The sequence below is a fragment of the Pantherophis guttatus genome, chromosome 1 (assembly GCF_059756535.1).
Source record: "Pantherophis guttatus breed Tessera chromosome 1, ASM5975653v1, whole genome shotgun sequence".
NCBI classification, from domain to species: Eukaryota; Metazoa; Chordata; class Lepidosauria; order Squamata; family Colubridae; genus Pantherophis; species Pantherophis guttatus.
The window spans coordinates 1032258-1046754 of NC_142063.1; positions in this window are offsets into that span (position 1 = coordinate 1032258).

The following is a 14497-nucleotide window of genomic DNA, read 5'->3' on the forward strand; positions in this document are numbered from 1 at the left end:
AGAGCATAACCACCATATATGAAAGTAGGTACCTATCTTTTGTCCACATTTCCAACATTTGGGATTAAAATTTGGATATATTTTTGCCAATCTAGAGGGTGCCAAATACCAACGGTAAAACATTTTATATTGATTTTCTTTATATTTTGCTGATCTGGTTAATTTATAATTTCTATTCCAAATTGCTTACCAATTTGGAATAGAATTGGAAAGAATCCTCTAATTCAATGTTGTGACCAACATTTTTTGCCCAGGCTATCATAGCTCCCTTTACTACGTATTCAGCTCTATAAAATTCTAATAAATAATTATAATTTTTAGTTATTGATTTCTCATCTGGTCCCACCAATATTTTATCCAATTGTTTTGGCCGTATTTCAATTCCATATTCATATTTATCCTTTATAAATTGTGATTTTAATTGCAAATAAGGCCACCAGTCTATATTTATTCCCTGTTCTTCCAATTCCTGCCTACTTTTTAGATTCCCCTGATTGTCTAAGATTTCATTGTATTTGGCCATTTTGCTTATATCCAGGGTATTGGGATGTATCATTGCTTCCATCGTTGAGACCCAGCTAGGAATTTTCATATAGTGTTTTTTCTTAATTTATTAATTAGATGTACTATCAAGAGCCTTGATAGTACAGTGGTTTAATGCACCCTGTTATTAACACAGCTGCCTGCAATTTACTGCTGGTTCAAATCTCTCCAAGGCTCAAGGTTGACTCAGCCTTCCATCCTTTCTAGGGTAGGTGAAATGAGGACCCAGATTGTGGGGGCAATAAGCTGACTTTGTATAAATATACAAAAGTATGAAGGCTATTGCTTAACGCATTGTAAGCTGCCCTGAGTCTCCGGAGAAGGGCGGCATATAAATCAAATTAAAAAAAAAAAATAATGTTTGCATTAAGGCTTTTCGTACTTTATGTTGAAAAGAATATAAATGAGATTTGTTCTCTCTGTCCCATAAACAGACGTGTCATCCTTTTTAAAAATCATGTCCTTCCAATACAAGTAATCTTTTATTTCTTGAATTAATCCACTCTTTAACCCAAACTAAGGTTGCTGTTTTATAATAAAGTCGCCATCTGGGAGCCCAAACCCACCTCTGCTTCTACTATCCTGAAGATCGTATATTTTTATTCTTGCTTTTTTCCCTGCCCATATAAATTTTGTTGTAATTTGATTCAACTCCACAAAAAAATTCTTATCCAATTTTATGGGTACTATTTGAAAAAAATATAGTAGCTTCGGTAAAATGTTCATTTTAATAGTTGTGATTCGACCTAGTAAGGATAAATGTAATGGCTCCAATCTTGCTAAATCTACTTTTATTTGTTGCATTAATTTTACATAATTGTCTTCCTTAATTGAGGAACACATCACTGTCAGCCAAATTCCTAAATGCTTAACTTTTCTCACACTCTGTAGACCTAATTCTTTCTCTAGTTCTTTTTCCTGTTGTGATACTATGAAAGTCACCAATTTTCATATAAATCAGAGATTCTTGTGCCTCATTATATTTTCCCTACAATTCAGATTGGGTTTAAGTAGGATAATGTAGCATTTCGGGAAAAAGATGCAAGCCAAGAGACCAGCCCCAGAGGCCAAGATGGAGAAGATATCCACGGCCACCATGGACTTCCCTTTGGTGCTCAGGTAGGTGGGGAGGAATGAGATCCAAACACTGCAAAAGACCAGCATGCTAAAAGTAATGAACTTGGCTTCATTAAAGCTGTCAGGCAATTTCCTAGCCAGAAAGGCCACTGTGAAACTCATGAGGGCCAGAAACCCTAGATAGGCAAGGACAGTGTAAAACATTGTAGCTGAACCTTCATTACATTCCAAGATGGTTTCTCCTACCAAGGTATGGAAGTCCATGTTGGGAAATGGGGGAGAGGTTACCAGCCAGGTGGCACAAAGAACTGCTTGGACCAGGGGACAGGCTAAAACAATGGAGTTTGTCAGTGGTTTTCCTAAGAGTTTCTTAGTCCTGTTCCCTGGCTTGGTGGCCATGAAGGCCAGAACCACCATGACAGTTTTTGCCAACACAGAAGAAACTGCAAGAGAAAACAGAATGGCAAAGGCAGTTTGTCGGAAGAGACAGGTGAGCTTCCCAGGTTGACCGATGAAGAGGAAGGAGCAGAGGAAGCACAATAGGAGAGTGACGAGGAGGAGGTAGGTGAGATTTCTGTTGTTGGCCTTGACAATTGGTGTGTCATGATGTTGACAAAAAATTGCCAGAACTGCCAGTGTGATCATAGATAGAGAAAGAGTGAGAGAAGTCAAAGTGTATCCCAGGGACTCTTGATAGGAAAGGAAGTGGAGCTTCTTGGCAATGCAGTGGTCCTTTTCCATGTTGGGATATTGGTCTTCTGGGCAGGGATCACAGGAAGCTGCATCTGAAATCAAGAGTCAGTTTTCATTTCATGGTGTGTCAAAAAGGGCTAATCATCTTTTACTACTGATAACCCTAAGGATACATTAGCCTTTCAGCTCTTGGGCTCAGTTTCTCTGCTTTATATTTTGCATTAACTCATTCACACTTTTTTTGGCAGAGAAAGGCAGGCAGAAATAGCTAGATCTATCTTCTCTTTCTCTAATGGGTCTTTCAGTTTCCTGGGAGACTGATAATGCTGACAGAAGAAGCAAAATAAGGAAAATTAAACCTTGAACCTCACACTCCTCTCCTTCATGAAAAGATTGGTAGCTGGATTTGCTGGTGGCTTGTAAGAGAAGGAGTAGAAAGTCTATTGGGGAATCCATGAATTCTGCCCTGAAGCTACCTTGCATTAAATGGCTGAGGAGCAGGAAAAGTGGCTGAGGAAGGGGGAAGCACAGTTTAGATCCATGAATTCAGAGGTTCTGTTGGAAATCATGAATATTTTGAAAAATGTCAATCTACCAGAATTGATATTTGTTCCTACTTAATGGCTTCCTTGATCCTAGAAGATATAAATTTGAGATGAGCTCTACCTGTCTGACTAGAAATGGCCCCTCCTGGACAAGGGTCACATTGGTAGCAGCAAACCAGCTCTCCCTCTGGAACTCTTCTCCTCTCTCCTGCCTGACACCTCTTTGTGCCACACCTGGCAAAGGGCACCTTCTAAGAGAGAAAAAGGGAAATGCTTGAGATGGCCTCAGCAATGAATATGCTTCATTTATTCATTTGAGCATTTCTGTATCCATCTTAAGGAATGGTTCAACAGGGTGTCCAGGAACATATTTGAGGGAAATAAAACCAGTGCCTCTCCCTACCCACCAATGGAGGTCGAGATAGGAATGGGGAACGGGGCATGCAAGGGAAGGCTAGTGAAACTGGGACCCACCTTTCCTAAAACAAAGAATCATGACAATTCAACTATGCATGAATGGTGCATGGAAATTACTGCTGTCTTCCCTAATTGCATTCTGGGGTTTTAGCAGAAGTTTTTCCCAAACCCAACTCTTTGAGTCCTCAAATGTTTTACATACATTTCGTCAAGTGGTTACCACGTTTTCTGATTCAATAGACCTATTTTCCATTTAGAAAGACGGTCTGCATGTCTTCTAGTCCAACCCCCTGCTCAACCAGGAGACCCGGTACTATTTCAGACAAATGGGTGACTAGACTCTTTCTAAAAGCCGCCAGTGATGAAGCACCACAAGAGCAGCCATTCCACTGGTTTAATTCGAATTCTTTTCTATATTGATCATTTTGTCATTTTTACACTGCCTGGAATTGCCTTATAGGTGACATTGGTGACATATAATATATAAAATAGGTGTATCTACCACAAATGAGACCTCAAATCCATTGCATTCAAAGCAGGTTTTTCATGAAATATCAGATACATTTTTTGATTCAGTAGACCTGTTTTCTAGTTAGAAGGATGTTGGATATCCCAGGAGAGAATGAACCTTTCTTTGAATTTACAAGTTTTCTTTCCAACTCACCTTTGTGGCCCAGATAATAGCATCGGAATTAATGGTGAAATCCTGACCTGGGGGAGCCCCAGGATCTATTTGTCCAACTTTCACGGGGACAAAAGATCGATTGAGCAGGAGAACCCAGTTGAGAAGATCATAACCACCAGATCCCAGTCCATTTTCTGAGAAGGAGATTTCATCCCCAGCACTGTTGTTGAATTGGACTTTTCTCAAATAGGGAAGAATCTGAAAGAAACGAGACCTTCAGGCATTGGAATACTTGGCTGGAAGCCACAAATGAGACATCATGGGCTTCTATCATTCTGTGATGGCCATCATCTTAGCAGATGGTTTTATATTTGAGAAGCTAGAGGATTTCCCTTCATGGTGATCTCAGCAATCAAGGATAACACCAAATATGTTGTTCATTTCCCAATACCACAAATGATTCTCTTTATCATTGGTCATTTCTATCATGGCTTCTTCAACTCTAGTTTTATCAAATGATTCCTACATACAAATATCTTAATTCCACATTTAGAATTTCATACTGAAGGAAACTGAGGTGGTTCTACAAATGTGCCCACTAGGACTTCAAGTAAACTGTTGAAGCACCCAGATTTTGATCTTGCTCAGAGCTGACACCTCCTGCATGGACTTGTCACCCTCTCAAACACAGGTAACCATTGAAGAACATTCAGGACCTTATAGGAACATTTTCATCTAGAAAACTTATGAACAACTGGTTTTGTTTATTTTTCCCTTCCCCTCTTCTACCCCTTTTCAACGAAACCTTAGATTTCATTTATATTATTGTTTTAATAACTGCTCTCTTAAACTGTTCTGAAATTCATGCATAAGCAAACATATCACAATTGCAAATACAAATTCAATTACATATTACAATTACAAATCAGTAATTCAGGAGATGCACGTGGGAAGATTCCTCTCTAAGGATGTGTAGATTGGATAAAAAGTCCTATAGATTACCTGCCATGATTGGACATTTGAGATCCTGTTTCCGAGCCTCAACTTAGTTGGTCGCCCTCCTGATCCATCCATTGCATGTAACGCATGTGCCACAGCATAAGCTGCATTGTGGATGTTGTAACTTTCACCTGTCATGCCTGTTTCAAACACGTAAGTTGGCACATTCCGTAAATTCTCCATTCCTGTACATTGTTTTCCCTGTACATTCCCATTCCTAGGTATCTGGGGGAACTTGCAGTCAAAAACTGATTCCCACCATAATGGGAGAAAAGTGTCCCCTTGTGGGTTCAATGGGTCTAAAGACAGGAGGAAATGACTGAATTCTGGGACATCAGCCGTGCGATCCCTAAAATGCAGAGATCCATGGAAGCGCTTGATATCTTTCAGGATAGGATGAGGTCCTATCTCATTAACTTTCCAATGGGAAGTGAAGATCCAAACTTTCAAAAATGGTTTCTTTTTCAAATATTCATGAAAATACAATGCTGTCAGTACATTTGCAATAACATGGAAGTCTCCAAATAGAATAATAATTTCAGCGCTAGACAAAGTTTTGATAAGATAAAGCGTTTTCCATTTTGTTAAAGCATTAAAATTAAATGTGTACTTCTCAGTGAAGGCCAGGCAGATCTCCTTCTCTTTCAGCATTGGCAAGATAGATGAGATGAAATGTTCTCCATCGTCATCATCAGGGGCCACCAGCCCAACCCAGTTCCACTGGAAATACAGGAGCAGCTGGACTAAACCCTCATACTGAGCAAATTCATTGGGATTAATCCGGAAGAAGGAAGGATAAAGTCTTCGGTCTCCCTGAGTGAACTCAAAGCCAACACCGAGCTGAAAAAAGTGAGAATCTTCTTTGAAGGACAAACTAATGTTTTGTGCTCACCTTAGGGGTCATCACTGTGCGATTGATTGCCCTACAACCAGACGACTCACTTTAAGAGAAAAGCTGAAGCTTCTTCCCATAATTTCATATTTTGCTTGGTTGTAAGAGGTGAGATGCCAAGGGAATAAACTATCAACCTGATACAGAGAATAAACTGCATTGGATGGATTGGTAAAATTTAACGAAGAGTAAATTAGGGAGGAATTCCTCTTGGCAAGTACAGCATTTCAGAATCATCTCATTATCTCTTTGGAGCTATATGAATAAAAAAAATATATAAATTGAATTCAACTGTATCATGAATTCTCTAAAACACCGAGTCCTGATATAACCCTGCTAAACACCTCTAGTTCCATCTTTGGCTTCAGTTGTGCTTCTGTTATTTGTCTACTGCATAAGTCTATCTAAAGGAGCCTCCTTACCTGTGGGACCTTGTAGATGCTGAAGATGGAGGCCATGTGCCTTGAGGATTTGGGGTTGTCACCTCCAATGACAGAGAGCAGAGGGTCCTGCCTGCCACATTTGTAACCTGGAACCAATCGGCCTCGTGTGGAGAGCAGCATGAGACTGGTTATGGAAATCTTCATCTCAATCTGGTGGTTGTCATAGATTTCCATGTCAAGGGTGATGTTGGGCAGGAGATGCAGATCCTTGTTGATCTCTCTGACTGCAAACACCAAAGCCATGAAGTGTTGGTAATTCTTGGGTATGCGTCTAGAGTGAGAAAAACCTTGGACATCATTACAGCAAAGATGGAGTATGTGTGAGATGGAGTTTGCCTTGCCCCCTTTTTTGTATTTTCCATGGAACAGCAAGTCCAAAGTACAACCTTTTTTTTAAGGTTGTTCCTTCGTTAAATTTGAACACCTTTGTCAGAAAGGAGAAATGCCTGTCTCTCCATATCATGGACTATTATATACCCCTCTATTGTTCTCTCCTTCTAGACTTTGCTCAAGTGAATGTCATCCTTCTTAACTCTTCCTCCAGCACCAGAATTAATTCCAGCCTCTCTTTGAGCATCTAGTTCAGCTCTGCTAAGCATTGCTCAGCACAAGACTCCAACTGGGGTCACAGCATCCGTTTCTTGAAGGCCATCAGTCCTAAGCACTGCTGATTCCAAAACTGAGCTCGGTTTTTGTTTTTTTTCAGTATCCCATACTGGAAAAGGATAGACCTTTTATCTGAGTTTTCCAATTCTGTCCAAATTAATATTATAAATCAACTTCTTCACTAGGCCAGCACAGTTTCTAAGGTGCCAATAAAGGAGAATATTTGTAGCTGAAAGTCCTTGATGCTCTCAGAGCTTGGTTGTTTTCTTGCTGATGTTTCATTACCCAAATTAGGTCACATTATTTGGGTGTTACCTAGTTTTGGTAATGAAATGTTTGCAAGGAAACAAGCAAGCTCAGAGAACACCAAGGATGCCTCAGCTTCTAAAGTGTTTTCCCTCCTCACATTTTAAGTTGCTTAGCATCTTCCTGATGGAGAGTTGTGGAAAGACGGAGAAGTTTGCCTCTTCATTGAGAAAAGCAAAGATCTGAACTATAGTAGGAGATTGCAAGTATCACTAGAACGAACATTTCTAAAAGGAGTCCCTGAACCAAAAACAAACCAAAGAATTCTTTACATCTTTCCCACCAGGAGAAACTTACAAAATCTTGATAGAAATGTGATATGGGTTTTTTTGAAAGTTTGGGAGACTGGATGAAACCAAAGTTGCCAGGAGCAAATTTCCACCAATAATGAAATCACCAGACTTGAAATAATACCATTTTTCGTCAATCCGGGGAGGATTTGACAACACACATTTGATCCTCTTAGCAGAAGTTGGAGGCAGGAGCCCGAAGAGCAGCAGCAGCAGGAGGAGGAGAGGCATCCTGGCCATTCTTGACACCTTCATTCCTAGATCAGAAATCAAGGTTTGTGCAGCTGTTGAACTGCTGGTAGCCCTTGAAATCACACCCAAATTTCTTCACCATAGAGCGAGAGAGAGACGATGCCACCTGGATGGTCCCAGGGCAAATTTACATCATCCGTGCTTCCCCTTACCTATCCTTGGTCTGTGACCAAAGAGAAAACCAAGACCAGCTGAGTCTCACCAAAGCCAGGAGTTGCCTTTTCAGGAGGAGGTAACTCAGAGCATATTTTTAAAAGCTTATTTTACCTCAGAATATTTTTCTGGGTTGAAATCCATGGGGGATACATTTAGAATGACTGTTATTCTGATAATTGCAGGGAAGACCAATATCTTACCCACTTAGCAATAGCTTCTCTTCATACATCAGAAGTCTGTTGTTGATCCAAGGAGCAGATGGACTTGAGGGTCAAGGTTCAGGTGGAATTTGGCCTACCTGCAACTGAGCCCCTGAACCCAAGATGGAGTCTGACCCATAGTTTGTTTGGATAGCATGAATGAAGTAGGGTGGCACATGAGAATCAGTTGTCCCCTAGTAAGTGTGAACAATCGTAACAACATTTGGATAAAATCACTGGTTTATTTAAACCCCCATGGCAGGGGATGAAATAAGAAACTAACTTCTACCATAGATCTTTAAAATAGATGTCAAAGGTATTAGGCTAATTTAAACTCTGCAGGCGAGCTGTCTAACAATTCCTTGGAGCCAGAAAAGTTTGTTTGGTGTGTTTATCTTGTGAAGTGTGTCTTCTGAGTTGTCAATTGGTGTGAAAGGATTCCATCTCCCATGGCAAAACCCTGGGATGGTTTTGGGGTTATAGGAATGGGTGCATGGGGCTATGTTCTTCTCTCCTTCCTCTGAAGCTGATTCCAGCCAGTGCTGGTTATGGGGAAGAGAACGAGTTCAGACCATTGGTGTATTAGGATGATTAGGGAATATGGCCAGGACTGCAGATGTCCTCCTACAGAGAGAAAAAGGACAAGAGAAGCTAAAGTGTATCCCAGAGTATCTTGATAGGCAAGAAAATGGACCTTCTTGCAATGCTCTGGTCATTGTCCTTGTTGGGATATTGGTCTTCTGTGTAGAAGTCACAGAGAGCTGCAACTGAAGTTCAGACCCTTTTTGAAGTGTTTCAGCCATCTGCACTTTGCAAGATCCTTCAATGAGATGTCTCAATGTGATGTGAATGTTCCTTTTCTGCAATAGCCAATTCACAAAAAGTGATGGAGTGACCCTTATATGTGCAGCTTATGGTATCCTAAAGAGTGTGAATAGTGCAAAGAAGTGAAGTAGTCAAGATTTCATCTACTTGCCGCCCAGAGTCCCTTGGGAGTTGGGTGGCATAGAAATGCGATAAATAAAATAAAATAAATTAAATTACTTCCTTAGGATGTTGAATGGGAGCTACGATCTCAGTTTGTGTTATGACCCAAGTCATGTGAACAAGGCAGGTCTTTATTTATTTATTTTATTTTATTTATTTTATTTGTCAAGAACGTATTTGATAATAAATATACGCATGGATTGGATACATAAAATAGGTACAAATAGAAGAAACATTATTTATTTATTTATTTATTTATTTATTTATTTATTTATTTATTTATTTATTTGATTGATTTTTATATCGCCCTTCTCCAAGGTAAAACATAGCATACAAAATTTAAAATAATTTAAAAAGATATTAAATAATTTCGGCCCACAATTTAAAAACACCCCAATAAAATCAATTACAAATTAAAACTGAAAGACAGGATCAAGCCAGTCCGGCTAGATGAAATAAGTGAGTTTTAAGGGCCTGACGAAAAGTCCGGAGGTCCAGGATCATACGTATCTCTGGGGGTAGGTTGTTCCAGAGGGCAGGTGCCACCACAGAGAAGGCTCTCCCCCTGGGGGTCGCCAGCCGACATTGTCTGGCTGACGGCACTCTGAGGAGCCCCTCTCTGTGCAAGCGTACTGGCCGGTGGGAGGCTATTGGCGGTAGAAGGCGGTCTCATAGATACCCAGGCCCTAAGCCTTCTGGAGCGCTTTAAAGGTAGTCACCCACACTGTGAAGCCCACCCAGAAGATCACTGGAAGCCAGTGCAGCTCGCACAGGAGGGGTGTCACATGGGACGGCTGCATTCTGGACCAGTTGGAGCCTCTGGGTGCACCTCAAGGGGAGCCCCATGTAGAGAGCATTGCAATAGTCCAGGTGGGAAGTGATGAGTGCTTGAGTGACTGTGTGTAAGGAGTCCTGATCCAGAAAGGGTCGCAAGTGGCGTATCAGGCGAACCTGATAAAAAGCCCCCCTGGCCACGGCCGTCATATGCTCTTCTAAAGACAGACGTGCATCCAGGAGGACACCCAAGTTGTGAGCCCTCTCCGTGGGGGCCAATGACTCGCCCCCAATAACCAGCGATGGCACCAGCTGGCTATATCGGGACGCCGGAAGCCACAGCCACTCGGTCTTGGAAGGGTTGAGACGAAGCCTGTTACTCCCCATCCAGACCCGCACGGTCAAGTCGAAGGAGCGAGTGGTCAGACCATGACAAGGGTTCAATGACTATATCCCCTGTATCAAAGCCACTCAATCACAGACCAGAGACAAAAACTAAGTCCAGAGTGTGCCCGCCCATGTGATAGGGCCATGAATTAACTGAGTAAGGTCCATGGCCATCATGGAAGCCATGAACTCCCGAGCCACCTCAGACATTTCACTGATAGATGGCAGGTTAAAATCCCCGATGACCAAAAGCCTGGGGGTATCGACCGCCACCCCGGCTATGATGTTGAGCAGCTCGGGCAGGGCTGTTGCCATGTGGCAGGGAGCCAGGTACATGATCAACAGGCCCATCTGCACCCAATGGCCCCACTTCACAAAAAGGGACTCACATCCGGCTATCTGCGGTACAGTGGTCTCCCTCAGATCAAGATCTTCCTTTATAATAACTGCCACCCCCCGCCCCTAACCTGAGCTCTCGGCTGATGGAATGCACGGAAGCCTTATGGGCACATATCCACGAGGGGAACCCCCCCTCCTGGCCCAACCAGGTCTCTGTAATACCTGCCAGGTCCGCTCCCCCCTCCTGAATAAGATCGCAAATGAGGGGGCCTTTATTTACCACGGACCTGGCATTGCAGAACAACAGCCGAAGGCTCAGACCTTGAGAGTCTGTGCAACCTGGGGAATGGGAAGAGCTTTATTAGGACAGGGACGGTAGGCACGCTGGTGCTCTTATGCAGGCCCCTTACAGACCTCTTAGGAATGGGATGAGGTCAACAGTAGACAATCTTAGGTTAAAATTTGGGGGGGGTTTGGGATGAAACCACAGAGTCAGGTAGAGTATTCCAGGCATTGAACACTCTGTTGCTGAAGTCATATTTTCTACAATCAAGTTTGTTGCGGTTTACCTTAAGTTTGTATCTATTGTGTGCTCGTGTATTGTTGTACTTGAAGCTGAAGTAGTCATTGACAGGTAGGACATTGTAGCAGGTAATTTTGTGAGCTACGCTTAGGTCAGACCAAAGGCAGCGTAGTTCTAAGTTTTCTAAACCCAGAATTTCAAGTCCGGTGGCATAAGGTATTTTGTTGTGAGCGGAGGACTCTTCTTGTGAAATATTTCTGAACACTTGTATTAATTGTATTAATGTCCAATATGCAGTGCAGGTTCCAGTCAGATGAGCTGTATTTGAGAATTGGTCTAGCAAATATTTTGTATGCTCTGGTTAGTAGTGTGATATTACCAGAGAAGAAGCTACGCAAGATTAGGTTTACTACCCTTAATGCATTTTTGGCAATGTTGTTAAAGTAGGCTTTGGCACTTAGATCATTAGATATGAGTACTCCAAGGTCCTTGACAGAGTGAGGGTCCTCTACAAGGTCGTGTCCGCTCAGCATGTATTTTGTGTTCTGATTTTTTTTGAAAGTTAAAGTCAGTTTCTTACTCACTTACACAATATCCCATATTTCACCAATGGGGCTGGTAAAGCTCCACCTCATTTTCCCTTTCTGTAGTCCCCTTCCCCCAGAACCTCCCGGTTCCAGAAACTGGGTTCAAGCTGACCCACCAGGCATAAGCACAAGGCACACTGCTCCCAAAAACTGAACCCAGAAAACAGAGTCCAAGGTTCCAAAAGTCAAAGCACACTCCAAGATTCCAAAGACAGGAAGGCGAGTCCGAAGTCCACAAGTAAAGTCTGAGGTCCAGAGTCCAAAACAACAGTCCAAGGTTCAAGAAACAGAGTGTCATGGTCGGCTCCCTATGCAAACCCCACTGACAAGCAGACATCAGCAATGGGCGGGAAGGGAAGGCACTGGAATGCAAGTGGAGGTATTCGGAAGGTCAAAGGAATGCAAGTTTGTTGGCTTGAAGCCTGAGATAGATCCAGTACCCCAGGGTCATCAACTACAAAAGTCCAAGACGAAGAGACTGTTACCAAAACAACACGAATGTAAGCGATTGGTTAGACAAATGGACAAATCGGGAAAAGGGGAAGCTTTCCTATGCTGTTTGTGTGCGAAATTGTTAGAATTGGCTTTTCCACTCCTGTACCCACATGGAATTTTCAGTAAAGTTATAATCTTGGCTATTTTGAATGGCAGGTACTTCTTTTTTTAAAAAAAGTTTTTTTTTATTTTTTTAACACAGAGACAGGCACACATACAATGTATTTTTTCTGAACAGAGTATTGGCCGGTTTACAAATTTAAACAATTTTTAGTCATTTCAACACAATTTATATATTCCCTTTTTGTCATAATATTTATTCCCTCTATTTTCTTTCTTTTTTTCTTCCTTTTTTTAAAATTAAATCAATATTACCCATTATCCTAACTCTTAATCTTAACCAAATTCCATTTTTTCCTTCTTCTCTATATTACACCCCTTGAGTTTGAAATCTCATTTAACATAATTCCTAATATTACAACCATTCACTTCATATCAAGATAATAAATCAAAAACATTTTATACCACGTATTTCCTTAAGTCTTGTTCCAAATCATACATTCCAATATCTTAGTAAAAATCAATTAATTATATAACAGTTTTTTTCTTTATATCCTTAAATCTTATCTCTAATTTTCAAATACTTTGTCAAAAATGTATATTCAAACTCTTCAAACATTTTAATCATTTCTTCTTTCATCACAATCTATTTCAGAATACAATATCATTTCACCTTCCAATTCTTACAATTTCCTTAATTAAATTTGTTCATATTTTTAGAACTTGTCATTTTATAAACTCCAACAATGCAATTCAAAGTGTTCCAATTATTACAATTTCTCTAATTTTAGATAAAACATATTTCTGAAAATTTATTTAATATTGTTCATACTTGCATATAATTTTCCATTATTTTAAATTACTTAATTAACCTCACAATTTCATTTTTACCATCATTTATTTCATCTATAAATCCTACTTCAATTCATATTTCAATTCTAAATGTATACAACATATTCCTCTTTCATTTCTTTCCTTTTCTCTCTTTCTGTTTTTATTTTTTTTCCTTTTTCTTTCCCTTTCTTTTCTTTTGTGCTTTAAAATCCTGAACTCTCCTGTTTTGTCCTATATTTCCCATTATTTCCCATTTCTTTCCCCTTTTCCTTTTCTTTCCATTGTTAATTCCAGTGTAAACATTTTGCGTTTTAAAATCATAAGCTCCTCTATTTTGCCCTGTATTTCCCCTTTTTTTCCATCCCTTCTCCTTCTTTCTAATATTTCCATTGTAATGATCTTGTTTCTCCTGAAGATGTTTCTCTACAATCCACAATCCGAGTCAGAGTCTAAAAATTTATCCATTTTATTTGCAATCCACTTTAATGATCTTTACTAATTTAATTTTCTTCTTCTTCTTTTTTGCCTTTATATACACCAAATCAATTTATAGTCCAGTCCAAATTTATAAAATCCAAATTCCAGCTTTACATTCCAATTTAAGTTTAATTAAAATCTTTGGTCAAACTTTTCTATTACGATCTTCTCTCATTCTTTAATCTTCCTCTAAAATTCAAAATTTTCTATACAGTCCTGTTAAAGATACTTTCTTTTGAGGTTCTTTTTCTTATGTTCAGTTTACTCTCCAAATTCGATATCCACATTTAAAGTTTAAGCATCAGATTCCGTTTTGGGCTTTAATGTTTTTCACTTCCTCTTTCTTTCTTCTCTGTCTCCCCCCAGCTCTATTTAGCCGCTGTTTCCATGCCAGGGTAATTTTATGAATTTCCAATTTTTCTTTTAATACCTGTGAGTTGGCCAATCACTCACCCGGTACCAGTACTCCATCCAAATCTTCGCTCCTGCACAATTCTTATTCTGGATGCCCCAGCTTCAGGGCGGTTCCTAATGCCCCCCCCTGCTGTTGGATTGAAGAGTTTTCTCTGGCTTTCCGAGGAACTTGCCTGTTCCTCTTTAGCCAACCAAGATGCCTCTCCTTCTTCACTGTCCCTACAGGACAGTTCCAGTCCAAAGACCCCCCCAGACAACAGTTCGTCTGGCTGAGTTTTCACCAGGCTCATTAGAGCCCAGTATCTTCCCAACAAGTCCCACAGCGATGCTTCTGGGTTTTCGAATGGCAGGTTCTTCCATGATGGACATGCTATTGGTTGCCCTGCCCTTAGCCAGAGGCTCACCTGATTACTTCTTAGGATCAAGCATCGAGCCATCTGGGGGGACAAAAGGGTTAATTTCCAAAGCTTCCCCTTTCCCAGAGAAGTTTCTTCTGACTTAGAAAACAAACAGACAATAAACCCAAGCAACCATTACCTTCTTTTATCCCCTCCCTTTCTCTTGTTTTTTAGGTGC